At 36.2% G+C, this 15,983-nt stretch overlaps 1 pseudogene; it reads right to left on the bottom strand.

Annotated features, from left to right (window-relative positions):
- Positions 1-12,088: 12,088 nt before the first annotated feature.
- Positions 12,089-15,564, bottom strand: LOC148546589 (uncharacterized; annotated as a pseudogene).
- Positions 15,565-15,983: the final 419 nt, after the last annotated feature.

Here is a 15,983-nt window from a genome sequence, read left to right on the forward strand (position 1 = left end):
ACTCCACCGGAGAAAATACATAAGAGAAAAAGGTCTAGGCATGGCCGTGTGGCCAGCCTCCCAATGTGAAAAATGGCATAAAATGATAAAAGTCCAAAGATACGAATACAATAGGAAAGACTAGTATTTATACTAAACTAGTTACTAAGGATTATAGAAATTGAGTAACTAAGTGCAAAGAGTGCAGAAATTCACTTCCGGGGCCCACTTGGTGTGTGCTTGGGCTGAGCATAGAGCTTTACACGTGCATAGCCCTTTTCTAGAGTTAAACTCCAGCTTGGATGCCAGTTTGGGCATTTAACTCCAGTTCTGGTGCCAGTTCTGGCGTTTTACGCCAGTAAAAGGGTCTCTGGCTGGCGTTTAAATGCCAGTTTGGGCCCTCAAATATCGGGAAAAGTATGGACTATTATACATTGTTGGAAAGCCCAAAATGTCTAGTTTTCAACGCAATTGAGAGTGTGCCAATTAGGCTTCTGTATCTCTAGAAAATCTACTTCAAGTGCAGGAGGGTCAAAATCCAACAGCATCTGCAGTCCTTTCTCAGCCTCTGAATCAGACTTTTGCTCAGGTTCCTCAATTTCAGCCAGAAAATACCTGAAATTATAGAAAAACATACAAACTCATAGTAAAGTCCAGAAATGTGATTTTTGCACAAAAACTAATAAAAATATAATAAAAAGTAACTAAAACATACTAAAAACTACCTAAAAACAATGCCAAAAGGGTATAAATTATCCGCTCATCAGCGTCACCTGTACTTTCTGTGTTCCACGCGTACGCGTGGATGACGCTTACGCGTCGCTTGCCCCTGATGCCTCCCACGCGCACGCGTGGGTGACGGTTACGCGTCGCCTCGCGCCTTGTTTTTTTCCCCCTATTCTTCTTCTTTCTTTTTATTTTCTTCTTCTTTCTTTATACCTTTCTTCTTCTCTATTCTTCCTTTCTTACTTTCTTCTTCTCCTTTCAAAATTCTATTTTTTATTTTTTTATTATTTTTATTTTCTTTTATATGTTGCATTTGCATATTATCATCCATTGTATTTTAATTTTGTTTTTATAGCTTGTTCTATTTTCTTTTCTAAGTTCTTATTTTAATAATGGTGTTGAATTCTCATACTCAATTATTGAGAATTTCTTGGATTAGCTTGGTGCTTCTTGACTTGTTTGATATTGTTGGGTGATGAAACTTTTAAATTAATGCCTAATCTTTTGACTCTGGTATTCTTTGTGCATTAATATGACCTCATCTCGTCTTTCATGACCCATTCTTTCTTGTTTGAACTTGATGCTCAACATGCTCTTCATGGTATTTACTTATGTTTTAACTTTACTCTTGCATCAAGTGTGAATTGATATGTCTTAGCCTATATTGTTTTCTCACTCACATGCTGTAGCTACCATGTAGTTGAGAACTCTATTCTTATTTGGCATTAGCCCCCGCCTATGTTCTATTTGCTTTGCTATCTTTGTTGTAGGCCTAATTTTCCTCCTTTTTTCTCCTTTTAGGCTGGCCAGCAAGAAGGGAGAAAGAAAAAGCTTTTAAATGGGGGCACAAACAAGTTTCTCTGCACAATCTTTTGAGGAGCTCATCAGTTGTAGCAACCCGTTCACCTTGTTCTTCTTTGCATGCACCGAGGACGGTGTAATCTTCAAGTGTGGGAATGCCGTCCAACCAATCTCCGTGGGTAACAATTTCTTCCAACACCAATTTTTTATTTTCTTTGTTAGTTAGTTATTGCATTGCATGATAGATTGCATGACAGGTAGAATTTGTATATATTTTACCACTTCTTTTTATGTTAGGACTACTTGGTAAGAGTGATGATTTCTTTTCCAAGAAAACTATTTTAGGGCACCCTACCAATTCGAAAAAAATATCTCGTTGCAAGTATAGTTCTAAACCAACAATGAATCCTTAATAAAAAATTAATTTGTTTGTCACAAGTACAAACCCCAATAAAAATAACCGAAGTATTTAAACCTCGGGTCGTTGATGAACGGATTTTTGCTAGTAAAGAATTCACAATAAATTCCCATTGCAAGTATAGTTTCTAAACCAACAATAATCATTTCATACAAAAATTTGGTTGTCACTAAAATAAACCCAATAAAATTAAACCGAATTATTTAAACCTCGGGTCGTCTCTCAAGGAATTGCAGGGAAGTATGTTACTATTAGTTATGGAAAAGTATCTTTTTGGGTTTTTGAAATAAGGAACAAGGAAATAAAATGGCAAGAAAGTAAATTAATAACTAGAAAAGCTCTTGGCAAGGTATGAGAACTAGAAGTCCTATCCTAGCTATCCTTATCAATTGTGATGAGAATTGTCCATTGCTCCCACTTAGTTAACCTCTAACTATGGAGGAAAGTCAAGTGGATGAATCAATTTGATTCCTCAAGTCCTAGTCAACTCCTAAGGAAAGACTGGCTTTAGAGGGATCCAAATAAACTAGCAACTTCTCAATTATCAATCAACAAAAAAGTTTGATAACTCAAGAGTCTCCAATTACTCTACCAAAGCCAAGAGGAGAAAAACCTACTCTAAAATCCAACCAAGCATTCTATCAAACACTTGGTAGGCACAACATAAAAACATAGAAAACTAGCAAGGAATATTAAATCCAAACAACCAATTGCAAACATCAATGACTCAAAAAAATAGAAGAAGTAATAAATATGAAATACCTCAAATTGCATTAAATCATCAAGAGAAGAGAAATAAAGTGCTAGACTAAATAAGAGTAGAAGAAAACTAAATTAAAGCAAGTAGAAATTTGAAATTAAGCAAAACTAATCTTAAAATCCTAAAACCTAGAGAGAGGAGAGAGACTCTCTCTAGAAAACTACATCTAAAACCTCAAATTATGTGAATAAAAGTTGTGTGAATGAATGAATGATTCTCCCACTCTGCAGCCTCTAATATGTGTTTTTCGGGCTTGGAACTGGGCCAAAAACAGCCCAGAAATCGCCCCCAGCGTCTTCTGCAATTTCTACATGTGGCGCATGTCACGCATACGCATACATCACGCGCACGCGTCTCTGTGCAATCTCGCTTATCACGCGTACGCGTCAGGTACGTGCACGCCTCGCTGTGATAATCTCCAAATCACGTGCACGCGTGAGCCATGCGTGAGCGTCGATCCTCGCTGGTTATCTACTTTATTTCTTGTGCTCCTTCCATTTTTGCAAGCTTCCTCTCCATCCTCTAAGCCATTCTTGCCCTATAAAGCTTGAAAACACTTAACACATAGATCACGGCATCGAATGGCATAAAGGGGAATCAAAGTACGTAATTTAAAGGCTTAGGAAGCAAGTTTTCAACCATAGAACAAAATTGGGAAGGAATTGTAAAATCATGCAAATTGTATGAATAAGTGTGCAAAGACTTGATAAAAACCACTCAAATTAGCACAAGATAAACATAAAATAGTGGTTTATCAGTCGTCTCTCAAGGAATTGCATGGAAGTGTTCATGTTATTAGTTATGGGATAAGTATTTTTGGGGTTTTGGAATAAGAGACAAGAAATGTAAATGACAAGAAAGTAAATGAAACTCAAATGATAAAAAGATCTTGGCAAGGGTTGATGGTTAAGGATCTCTATCCTTGTTACTAACCACAATATGATAATTGCAAGGATCAATCTCATTAAGTCATCCTCTAACAATTGAAGGAAAGTCAAATGAGCTTTATCAATCCCAATCTATAACTCCTAGCCACTCACTAATTGACTTAGTGAAAGCTAGTGTCAATGGACACCAATTATCAATCACTTGGACATTAGCAACTCAAGGTCACCTAAGTTACCATCCCAAGCCAAGAACACAAAAATCTACTGTAAAATCCAACCGAGCATTTTATCAAACACTTGGAAGGCATAAAAAGAAAGCATAATAAAATGACAAGAAATATAAAATATAACACTACCAGTTGCAAGGAAATAACAATAACAAAGAAATTAAACAATAAAGGAACATAGAATATGAATTGTATTAAAGGAAATTAAAATCAACAAAGTGCTCATAGACGTGAAAGTATCAAAATAGAAGAAATTAACAAGAAGAACTAAGAGAGCAAAGATGTAGCAACAAAGAATTGAAAGGAAAAGTAAATGGAAACAACAATTAAAACTAGATCTAAGAAAATTTAACCTAATCCTAACCTAATTCTAGAGAAAAGAGGGAGCTTCTCTCCCTAGAATTCTAGCCTAAGACATGGTGAAAACTCAACTATGACTACTTGGTTCTTCCCCCTTTAATCCTTGGGTTCAATAGCATCAGAAATGAGTTGGATTGGGCCCAAAATGATCTAGAAATCGCTGGCCACGAGTTGTTTAAAATGGCCCATGCTGATCCTGCAATGCGTGCGGGTGGAACGACGCGTACACGTCACCAAACATCCTGGAAACTATGAAAAATTGCATATCATTTTGAAGCCCTGGATGTTAGCTTTCCAACGCAACTGAGACCCCCTTATTTGGACCTCTGTAGCTCAAGTTATGATCGATTAAGTGCAAAGAGGTCAGGATTGACAACTTAGCAATTTCTTCATGTCTTCATGAATTTTCCCATTTTGCATGCTTTTCTTCCATTTTTTTTCAAGCCATCCTTGCCTTCAAAACCTTAAATCACTCAAAAAAACATATCAAAGCATCGAATGGGAGGAAGGTGAATTAAATTTAGCAATTTAAGGGCCTAAAAAGCATGTTTTCATTCTTAAGCACAATTAGGAGAAATCCACAAAACCATGCTATTTTAATGAATAAGTGTAGGAAAAGTTGATAAAATTCAATGAATTCAATACAAGATAAACAAAAAAAATTGTGGTCTATCAGTGCAGCACCAGAAAGGGATTCCATGCTGGAGTCCTACGCCCGAAAAGGTGCCAGGACTGGAGTTCAACGCCCAAGGGAGCCTAAGCACGTGGATTTCATCAAAGCTCAATCCAAACACTCACTAAGTGGCCCAGAAGTGGATTTTAGCACTAAATAGACTGTTTTACCCTTACTAGTCATCTGTTTAGTATTTAAGAGATTTTATTTATGTAATTCAGAGATTTCTTAGACACTTTCAGTCATTATACACATTTTCATCATTGTTTTACTTCAGTATGAGTTTGTAAACCTCCTAGGACAAAATGGTTGTGGCTTAAAGCAAGCAATGGTTGTCATTCAGGTCTTAGTCAGGCAGAATCAGAAGGTTGTAGATGTGATTATGTTTAGAATTTTGTATAAGTACTTGTTATTCTAATTGAAAAGCAATAATGGGAATAGAGTTGAGAGTTGGAGTTACTTTGTCTTTCTGAAGTAACTCTGGTACTATTATCTTCTTTGCTTGTGAATGATCTTCTTCTATGGCAGGCTGTAAGTGATCAAAGCCATTGCCCATGGTCATTGATCTCCTCTGCTACAGAATGAACGCCAGGACCCTTGGTCATTCAATCCAGTGGAGGGTGAAGCGCTAGCAAGTCATTCTCTTGGCGATCTTACTCAAAATGCCAAAGACAAGGTCGAATCTTCCGGATTAGAGAACACTGCTTCTTGGATTCTAGCCTATACCACGGAGACCTTAATCTCCCCGGAGATCGGCTGAACTGGTGTCTCGAGAAGTCCCCAACGAAATCGTAGATTAACCGTCTAAGAGATGTATAAACATAACTATTGGCTCGTGCTTTTCTTCCAGGTACTCACACAAACCCAAGTAGATGCGGGCAGGCACGAACCTAGGCACAACAGTGAGGGGACACTTGCCCCCACTGTGTTTTCATTTTTTTTAAAAAAAATAGTTATACATAATGTGATCCCACTTCAAATTTTAAATGACCCCACTACAAATAAATTAAATTCAATTGGCCAAAGTCTTAAATTCATTTTTTTTTTATTTTCTATCATTTTGACTATTATTTAACCTAATCAAATTTAGTTCTTGTGTCATCACTCTTTTATTCCATTAAACCCTCCTCTTATTTTTATATTTTCAACTTTTTTTTTCTATTTTTTGTCTAGTGGTCATCCTCTCTTTATCAAAAGGTAAATTTCAAATTCTCTATGTTTTTTATATAGCTCTCCATGACTCTATGTATGTATTTTCTAATTTCATTGTTTCTCTTTTGGATATTTTCAATTGAAATTTTGAATTCAAACAATTATAGTTTAAGTATTAATTTAATATTTTATTCTCTTCATGACTTTATATATTTTATTTTATTCTCAATTTATTCATCCTTATTACTTGTTTTTTTTTTACTTTTGTTCTATTATATGTACTTATGTCGCATATACAATTTTAAAATGAATTGTTTAATTTAATAATTTAAAATAGATTTTTTATTTTTAGAAATAGTAATAAAAAATATTTTAATTACAATACATAATTAAACAGATGTATAAAATTTTTTATCTAACATTATATCAAAATTAAATCAAAAATTATATAACAAATTTAATTATTTTAAAAAGAAAAAAAGAAAAAAATTATAAATTTAGTTTCTATTATTTTATATAAACATACTTTTCATATAAAGATTTAATTTTTTTTAGTATTTATATATAATTCTAATTTCAAATTATAAATACTAGTGTATCGTTAGGCCCTAATGTGCCAATTGATTCAGTCTTTATTATTAAATGCGTATAAAAAAATTAGTTAGGATAACAAATTATCTATAATTTAATTAAAATATTTTAAGTTCAAGTTTTAGAAATAAAAAGTTAATTTTTTTATAAATTATACATCATGAATAGTATGTTAAGAAAGAAAGTGTTCACTAATTCTTTTTAATTTTTATATCTTCATATAATTAATAATGTTTAACAAAATTTATTTTAGTATATATATTTTTGCCCCTACTTCTAAAATTTTCTGGGTCCGTCACTTGATGCGGGTGTTTGTCAGGCACGTTCGTCTTAGTGTGATGAACAGAGCTAATTTGTTAGATCATCCTGTTCATCACGATGAAGATCGGATATACCTCTTAGAAATGGATCAGACACGGATCGAAGAAGAAGAAATAGTACTTTTATTAATTCATAGGACTCAGCAGGGCTCCTCCCCTAAACCTAGGAAGTTTAGAAACTCATACTGAGGTAGAAAACAATGATAAACGTGTATAATGAGAAAAGTGATTTATGTTGTCCGAATGACATGAATAAAATTTCTTCGATACTAAGCTAATGACTAGTAAGGGTACAACAGTCTTTTTAGTGCTAAAATTCACTTCTAGGGCCCATTTGGTAAGTGTTTGGGCTGAGCTTGATAAGATCCAAGTGATATGAGGTCTATTGGATGTGGAACGCCAGCTAGGGAGTCATCTCTGGGCTTTTAGATATTGGGCTCCGCTTCCTTGGCTGCTGGACGCTAGAAAAAGGTAGGAAGTTGGCGTTGGACGCTAGTTTTCGGCCTTCTAATTCGAAACAACATATGAACTATTATACATTGCTAGAAAGCTCTGGAAGTCAGCTTTCCATAGCCATGGATAATGCTCTATTTGGTCTTCTGCAGCTCCAAAAAATCTCTTCCGAGTGCAGGGAGGTCAGATCTGGATAGCATCTGCAGTGCTTTCTCTGTCTCTGAATCAGACTTCTGCTCCAACTCCTCAAATTCAGCCAGAAAATACCTGAAATTGCCCAAAAACACAGAAAAATCATATTAGAATCCAAAAACATGAATTTAACACTAAAACCTATAAAAACTTAATAAAAACTAAATAGAAACTACTAAAAACTATATGAAAGTGATGCCAAAAAGCGTATAAAATATCCGCTCATCAGTCGCAAACTTCATGTCTCGTTTCAAGTCCACTGAGGGCAAGCGATACCTCATAAATGCTTCTTACGGTCCAAGCAAGGCCAAGTCGGAGTGGTACATGGATGTCTTGAGAGGTTTGTCGCGAGAGATGGCGGACTAGGCTGGTAGATTCAACAAAGAAATATGGCTACAACACTGCAACAGCAATCTCCAGTTTGGGCACATAACAACGAATCTATCGAAGTGCATCAATGTAGTGCTAAAGGGTACACGGTACTTGCCGATTTCTACCATCGTGCACATCACGTACGATAGGCTGTAGAAGTTATTCGTCACGAAGGAAAGGGAGGCACAGGCACGGGCACAACTGGCGGCTAAAAATTGCTTCTCCCAAAGACTGATGGCAGCTGTTGACAAGAACAGAGAGGGTATCTCGAAGATGCATGTTACTTTTTTGATAGACAGGCTTCAGTGTTTGTCGTTGAAGAGTTAGAGCCGTTCGAGGGTTGGTCGCAAGGTTCCTTTCGTGTTTGGCTAACAGCGGGAATGTGCGACTGTGGACTTTTCCAATCTCTCCACTACCCATGCTGACATGCACTTACCGCTTGTGCCACCGCAAGCATCGAGTGGGCTCCATATGTTCATCCGGTGTACAAGCAAGACGTTGTGTTCAAGGTATATGAGATGGAGTTTCCACCGATACCCGACGAGCGCTTTGGCTGGAGTGGTATGGGACTCTGGTTCGTCCTAACCCACTCATGTGCAGGAAGGCTACCGAAAGACCTGTCTCTACTAGGTTCTAAAATGACATGGTTGAGGTCGAGCGAAAGGAGAAGAGGTGTGGTCTATGCAGACAAGTCGGACATACTCAAAGAGGTTGTCTCAAGGACGTCACCGAGCTCCTCATGCCAGTCAAGCTCAGCCTCTTCCTCAGACTCCACATCCAGCTACTTTTGCCGAGGCTGGACCCTATCCCTGCTAGCCCCCTTCGGCTGCTCCCCGATCTCTGGCACCCCTCTCCCTCCTAGCAAGCCGCTAAGTGTCCTCCCAAACCTCTCGTGCACGCCGATGCCGATCGGGGACATTCATAAGAAGGGGAAGAACATCTTTTGGTTGACTGGCAGTAGGGTGGACGTCAGCAGGTAAATTGAACAGCCTCGGATCGTCAAGTACATCCTGCCCAGATAGGTGCCTGACCCGACAAGTGCCCCGATACTAGTCCGAATACCTTTGGGTCGGCCTATAGTCGAAGCGTGGCTGGATAGAGATCCAACGGTCCTCCTCAAATCATGCCCTCCAATCGTCATACCAGTCGAAAAGTTTGTCAGGCCACCAGACATCCTCGCCTTGTCTTGTGGATGTCAAGAACTTGTCGACGTTCACCAGGGTCCCCAACACGGCTGCTCTCCATTGAACTGGCACTACACTCGATCAACCTGGTGGAACTGGACAATGTTAAAGTAGATGAGGGGGACAACAGACATCCATCTCCCCTACTCTGCCTCATCCAGAAACCATGGCAGGCATAGAGCCTACAGGGCAGGATCATCATACGACATCCACCGAAACAGAAAGGATAGTTTTGAAATAATTATTAACTAATTATGTGTAACTAAAATATATATGAATCAATATTCTTATTAACTAATTGTTAAACAACTGTTGAAAGCAAATTCTTAGTGCTAACCTCATACATTCACAACTGATCCAGCGATAGACGCCATCGAAGGACCCTCGTCCCGTGCTGGTCCCTGCTCTACTGCGTCAACCCTATCAACCTGTTGACCGTTACAAGAATAACACGAATTTTATTTATGGAATGGCATATACAATTACAAAACTCAAACACAAACAACATATAAACACTAGTTACCTCGCTGCCATAGTATACCCCCTCGGTCAGGTGGACACCACTGTGAAAATCGCTGGTATATTCAAGACATCAACAAAGGCATGTAGCCAGCTATGGCTGTTGTGCCTCGGTTTGTTGCAAAGCACAGTGACTGGTATGTCCATGCAAGCACTGCCAAGTCCCAAGATAGCCCATGACACTTCTCAAAGTCTGCAAGAAGTAGCAGCCACAGAAGATCGACTAGCTTGTTCGACTTTTTCATCATCAGGTAACCTCTGATCAGTAACAAGATGTAATATCTTGCATTCTATCAGAGTGTCTCCAGATCATCCGTCTGAAGCATATGGTTGACACGGTCCCACATCCATTTAAGCTTGTGCGAGAATGACTCCTTCCTCTGCGTGTGCAACTACCGGAGGCCCGACACTGAGTAATCGCTCCACCAATTCTCATGTCGCTATGCTATCCCATTTGAAGAAATTACGGAAGCACCCCCACTGGCTCCCTGTGCGCATGTACCCTAAGGTGGTAAGACACATCCTATAGGGTGATAGTGGCCTCACTCTATGGCAGGTAGAACGTGTGGGTCTCTGAACATCAGCGCTCCATAAATGCACTGATCAGGGAGTTGTCAAAGATGAAGTCCTTGGGCCGCACTGTGTTGCTGAAGTCAGCCTCCCTCAAATAGGGGACGATGACATTTGGTGGTGAAATCGTGTGACTCGCTCATTGAGGCAAAAGTAAGCGAGGCCTCTGACAAAAAGAAAAAGACCACATGTTTAAAAATTTGTACTCGTGCACCGGCATAACAGATTGAATTAAATATTGTATACAGTCGACATTAACAGAAATTTACACCTGTGTACTAACAGATAAATCTCGTTTACGTTAATATTTACTTAATTAATTAATAAAGATTTCCTCAATACGTTACTTAAATTAAAAAACATTCACTAAAGATATTAATATTGTAATTATCAAACTTTAACTTATTAACTTAATTTAGGTAAATACAAATTTTACATAATACTTCACTAAACTTAAAAAATAGCTTTCACTTGGATAGTTAATAACTAAATTAATAAATTAAGAAACACGTAACTAATAAACTAAAACAATGAGAACCATATTCCTAGAATTATACCCTATCAGTGACCTGTTGCTAACGATACAAGTTGTATCCTAGTATTTGGTAAGTACCCATGTATGGCATAATATAAACGTCTACATAAGAAAACTAACCGCAAAGTCAGCTGCCCCAGCCTAGTGCCACGTCGTGTTCATCCTATTGATGTCCGCATCCCATGCATCTGCGTGCGTCATCTTCGTCTCAGTTGATAATATGGTCAGACAAGAATAGAAGAGAGGAGAAAGTGGTCGAAAGATTGGAAATGGTGCCCAAAATCACGCTGTAAACAACTTCTATATATAGGGGTAACCCAGCCTTATCTCGTTTACAGTGTAAACAAGATAAGCTTGCACGTATCTCATTTATACTTTAAACGAGATACCCACGTGTCACTCGCACAGTCTTATCTCCTTTACAGTGTAAACGAGAAACGTAAAAACTTATCTGTAAACGAAATAAGGCTGAATTACGTATTTTTGTAATAATTTTTAAAATTGTTTATTTCAATATAACATTTTTGTCAGGGCCAGTTATTGTATCCATTTTTTTTGTCAGGGCCTACGTAACCCAACAAACAACATAACCACACTACAATTTCCAATGTGCTGCCAAAAAAAATCATAAGTGAAAGTTTATCCCCTAGACTTTCTAGTTTTTCAGGTCGGGTCTATTTTGTGGAAAAAAATTTTTGACCGAAAAAAAATTGGTTTCCATTTTTATTTTAAATATTTTTATTTATTTTTAGAAAAAGAATACAAATAATAACATTTTGCTTTTTATTTTCATTTTTTCTCTTTTTTATTAAAATTTTAAATATAAAAATAAAAGTAAAAATAAAAATACAAATCAATCAACTCATTTTTTTTTGTATTTAACCTTTCTTTACAAGTAGGTCTTTCTTGCATTAGCCTCTCGTTGGATTAATTAAGCCAAATGAAAAAGTCCAAAAATATAGATGCTTCATACTTATGATGTCTTGCTTAGTGTGAACACTAGGAACACGCCAAGAGAAAAGACTTCCAAAAAAAAAATAATTTTCACACTTTAGACTCTCAAAACCAAATTTTTGGACTTTGATTAAATTTAAATCACTTCAAATAGCAAATAATTTTGCTATACAATACTCAATTCCGGTAGCTTTTTTCAGCAGCCACACTTCCAACTATTATTATTATAGTCTCGAATGAGAGAATTTATGGAATACAAACACTGATATAGATACAACTAGTATTTTTACCCGTGAATTATATTTAGAATAAAATTAACTATGATAAAATATAATAAAAATATCTAAAATGTTTAATTGTAATGTAGAATAAAAATAATAAAAAAATAAAAATAGTAATAATAAAAAATAACATGCTATTTTAAATTTGAGAAAATTTCTTTGAATACAATATTTGTTGTGCTACTTAAAACATGCCCTTCTTTGTTGTGAATAAGAATTTTTAACCCCTTCTTACTTCGAACACGAGATATAGCAACATAAAGTTGTCCATGACTAAACACGGGTTTAGGAAGATACACTCCAACATTGCTAAGAGATTGTCCTTGACTTTTATTGATGGTCATGGCATATGAGACAACAATAAGAAATTGTCTCCTATCCAATTTGAAAGGCCACGGTGATTGAGAAGGAGACATGCACATGCGTGGGATTAAGACCTTTTTGTCAAGATAGCTTCCAACTAATACTTCTGCTTCTATAACATGATTAGATAACCTTGTTATAATTAGCCTGGTGCCATTACATAAACCTGCACATTGGTCTAGATTTCTTAAAAGTATTATAGGAATTCCAACCTTCAACTTCAAAGCATGATGAGGTAATCCTGAACATTGGAGGCTATTTAAAAACTCTGGAGTAAGTGTTTCAGTAGCATACTGTCCGCTTCCATAAGATTTGTCAACACTATCTGAACTCAAGTAAATTTTTTCATCTCCTGAAATTTTCATGATAATATATTGATTTACCTTCTCAACGACATCAAGCGTAGAACAAAGAATTGCTCGTGATTGCAACCAATTAGAATCCAAGTGATTTTCAAGAAGATTTGGATATATACAATCCACAATAGAACTAAGAAGATCTTCAAAATTTGATATGAGCAACTCAGTAGGAATCATAATCTCAGAGATGCCATCATTAGGCCCACCTATATTGCCATCTCCAACATTTAAGATCCATTGTGAAAACAAAGCCAATTCATCATTATCAGCATGTGAAGATTCCTCTAATCTCATATTTTTTGAAAGTCTCAAAACACTACAATAGTCCTATATGTAAGAGGAACATATGCTTGCATTAACAATTTCTGTCCTGCCACTTCCAGGAATGACAGGAAGAATTTGTCTAAAATCTCCACCAAAAACCACTACCTTCCCACCAAAAGGCAAATTAGCATTATTATTATTTGTAGATGACATAATGTCTCTTAAACTTTTATCAACTGCCTCAACACTATATCTGTGAACCATAGATGCTTCATCCCATATGATAAGCTTTGTTTGCTTTAACAACTCAGCTAGTTCACTATTTTGTTTAATATTACATACAGAATCCTCATGCACCGTTAATGGTATAGCAAACCTAGAATGAGCTGTTCTACCTCCAGGTAGTAGCAAAGCAGCAATTCCACTCAATGCAACAGTAAGAACAATCATTCCTTGTGACCTTAAAAAAGAAGTCAAAACTATCCAGAGATAAGTCTTACCTGTTCCTCCATGGCCATATACAAAGAATACTCCACCATCTTCTTTAGAAACTGCTTCCACAATTTTCTCAAAAATACCTTGTTGTTCTTGTGTTAAGGATGAGAATAATGTTTAAAATTCATTTTTCAAATTATTCTTGTCATAGTTTAGCTCCTTATAAATTAAACCATTTTGAAATTTCAGCCTCACAAAATATTCTGGAAAAGGCATATGAGGATATTCCTTTAAGCTCTTCCTATTATCTTGCAATATCATCTCAATTTCATATAAGCATCTTGTTTTTAGCTCTTCATCAGTCAAAGATAAATCTGCAAATAAAAAGAAAAAACAATATAAGAACAAATAAAATAGTTATAGTAAGAAACACAATATGAATCATTAAAAAATAAATTTTTATTAGAATCAAAGGAGAACCTGAATTTTTAGACAATTTTCTTTCATTATACAAAATATCATCAGATAGAAGCCTCCAAGTTTCTTTTCAAACATGTTCTGGTCTGCTCACACTATTTGACATCAACATTACAGTGAAAAGCTTCCTTAGATAATCACCTAAACCCCAACATGAAGCTTCTTTGATAGCTTCAATATATTCTCTATCATCATTAAGTAATCCCAAAGCAAAGCAAGCATCTCTAAAGCTATTGTGAATAACACCATTTGCACTTTTGATTTGGTCATAGTTGGTAGGACCTCGAACAAAATTCAACATCATTCGTAAATAAAATAACTCTCCACATGTTGGAGGTACATAATAAAGCCTTCCAATAGTATAGCCACACTTTCTTCTTGACCAGATTTTTTCTTTTTTATTATAAACAAAGAATCTTGGAAACTCAGAATATGTCAACTCTTTAGCCTCCGAGTAATTGTTATTAGCCTCCATCCATGCAGTAAACATTGATTGATCAATCCCGGGTTTTGACAGAATATCATCAATATCTTCACCATCTTCATATAGAATTGGATTCCGACCAGGCAAATGAAAGCTCAATCTCTGTACAGCAGGTTCTCTAGAATGAATAGGGTATGCAAATATTCTCCAAACAGCTTCACATGGGGATATATATCTACAATCAAGATAGTTTTTTATTTCATCAATAACTTTATTTGAGCATTCACTATCATCAGCATTATCTAAAATAGCAGTGACGCGATCATAACCCTTGTTTATATATTTGAAGAGATACTTAATTGCTCTGCTCTGATTACACCACTCAACATTCATGTGTGCTTGATATTTCATTAGCAAAGAAGGATTATAAGGAACAACATAGCGATTATCTATAGCCACATTTCCTTTTTCAGCATAACAACCAGTCTTTCTTCTTCTATATATTGGATACCCTTCAACATCAATAGTTGTTAAATCGACAAAAGACTTGGGATAGAACTTTGAACAACGACCTTCTTTCATGCATGGTGAAAATATATTTACAGAACCGCATGGACCATGAAGCATAAATTTTTTTACAGCCTTGTACAACTCTGGATGCTCAAATTGATTAGGAATCTCAGCACAAATTACTTTATCTATATCTTTTGGATCTGAAAATTTGCTTAAAGAATCCAAGAATATCAAAATATGAGCATGTGGTAGACCTCGTTTCTGAAATTCAATTGTATGAACATCTGCACATAAATCATAATATAGTACATATTAGCAACTATAGATATACTTGATGTTCTTAAAATAGTATATACTTTTTTTTAATGTATAACTTACCAGCAACAACTTTACCAAAGAATCTTTCCTTTTTCAAATCTTTAATTAGCATATCAAGCTTCATTTTGAACATTCGACAAACAATGTCAGGACGATCTACTGGTTTGAGATGTAAAGGGTCTAAGAGTCGCTTGATCTCTGGCCATTCTGAATTACATGTGAAAGTGATGAACAAATCTGGATAACCAACATGGCCACAAATTGCAACACAATCATGGTATAAGCCATCCATATAACGCCTACCTCCTATAAAAATTGATGGCAAAACTATTCTTTTTCCTACACTTGAGCCACTTGTTTGACCTGTAGATTTAGCATTTTTCAAACTCTTGTAATCATCAGCTCTAAGTTCCTTTTGATGAATCCTAAAATATAACAAACGTTCTGACTCAACCATAGTGTAAGCATCCACTACAAATTGCTGAAAAAGTTTTTTAGAAACCAGTATTGTTGGAGCTTCTGTTTTCCTGGTTTGAAGCCTAAATGCAAAAAATTATCGCATGGTCAATTTGCTCCTCTTGTTAGGTTTCAAACTCCCGATGATTTTATGTTGAATATCAATTCTGTAGCCATCTTCTCCATATGGAAAAAGAAGTGGATATTGTAAACCAAGATAAGCAACATGAATCTCATTTATACGCTTTAAGTAACCTCTGATCAGTAACAAGATGTAATATCTTGCATTCTATCGGAGTGTCTCCAGATCATCCGTCTGAAGCATATGGTTGACACGGTCCCACATCCATTTAAGCTTGTGCGAGAATGACTCCTTCCTCTGCGTGTGCAACTACCGGAGGCCCGACACTGAGTAATCGC

This window comes from Arachis ipaensis, chromosome B9 (genome assembly GCF_059453495.1).
Source record: "Arachis ipaensis isolate K30076 ecotype BB chromosome B9, ASM5945349v1, whole genome shotgun sequence".
Lineage (NCBI taxonomy): Eukaryota > Viridiplantae > Streptophyta > Magnoliopsida > Fabales > Fabaceae > Arachis > Arachis ipaensis.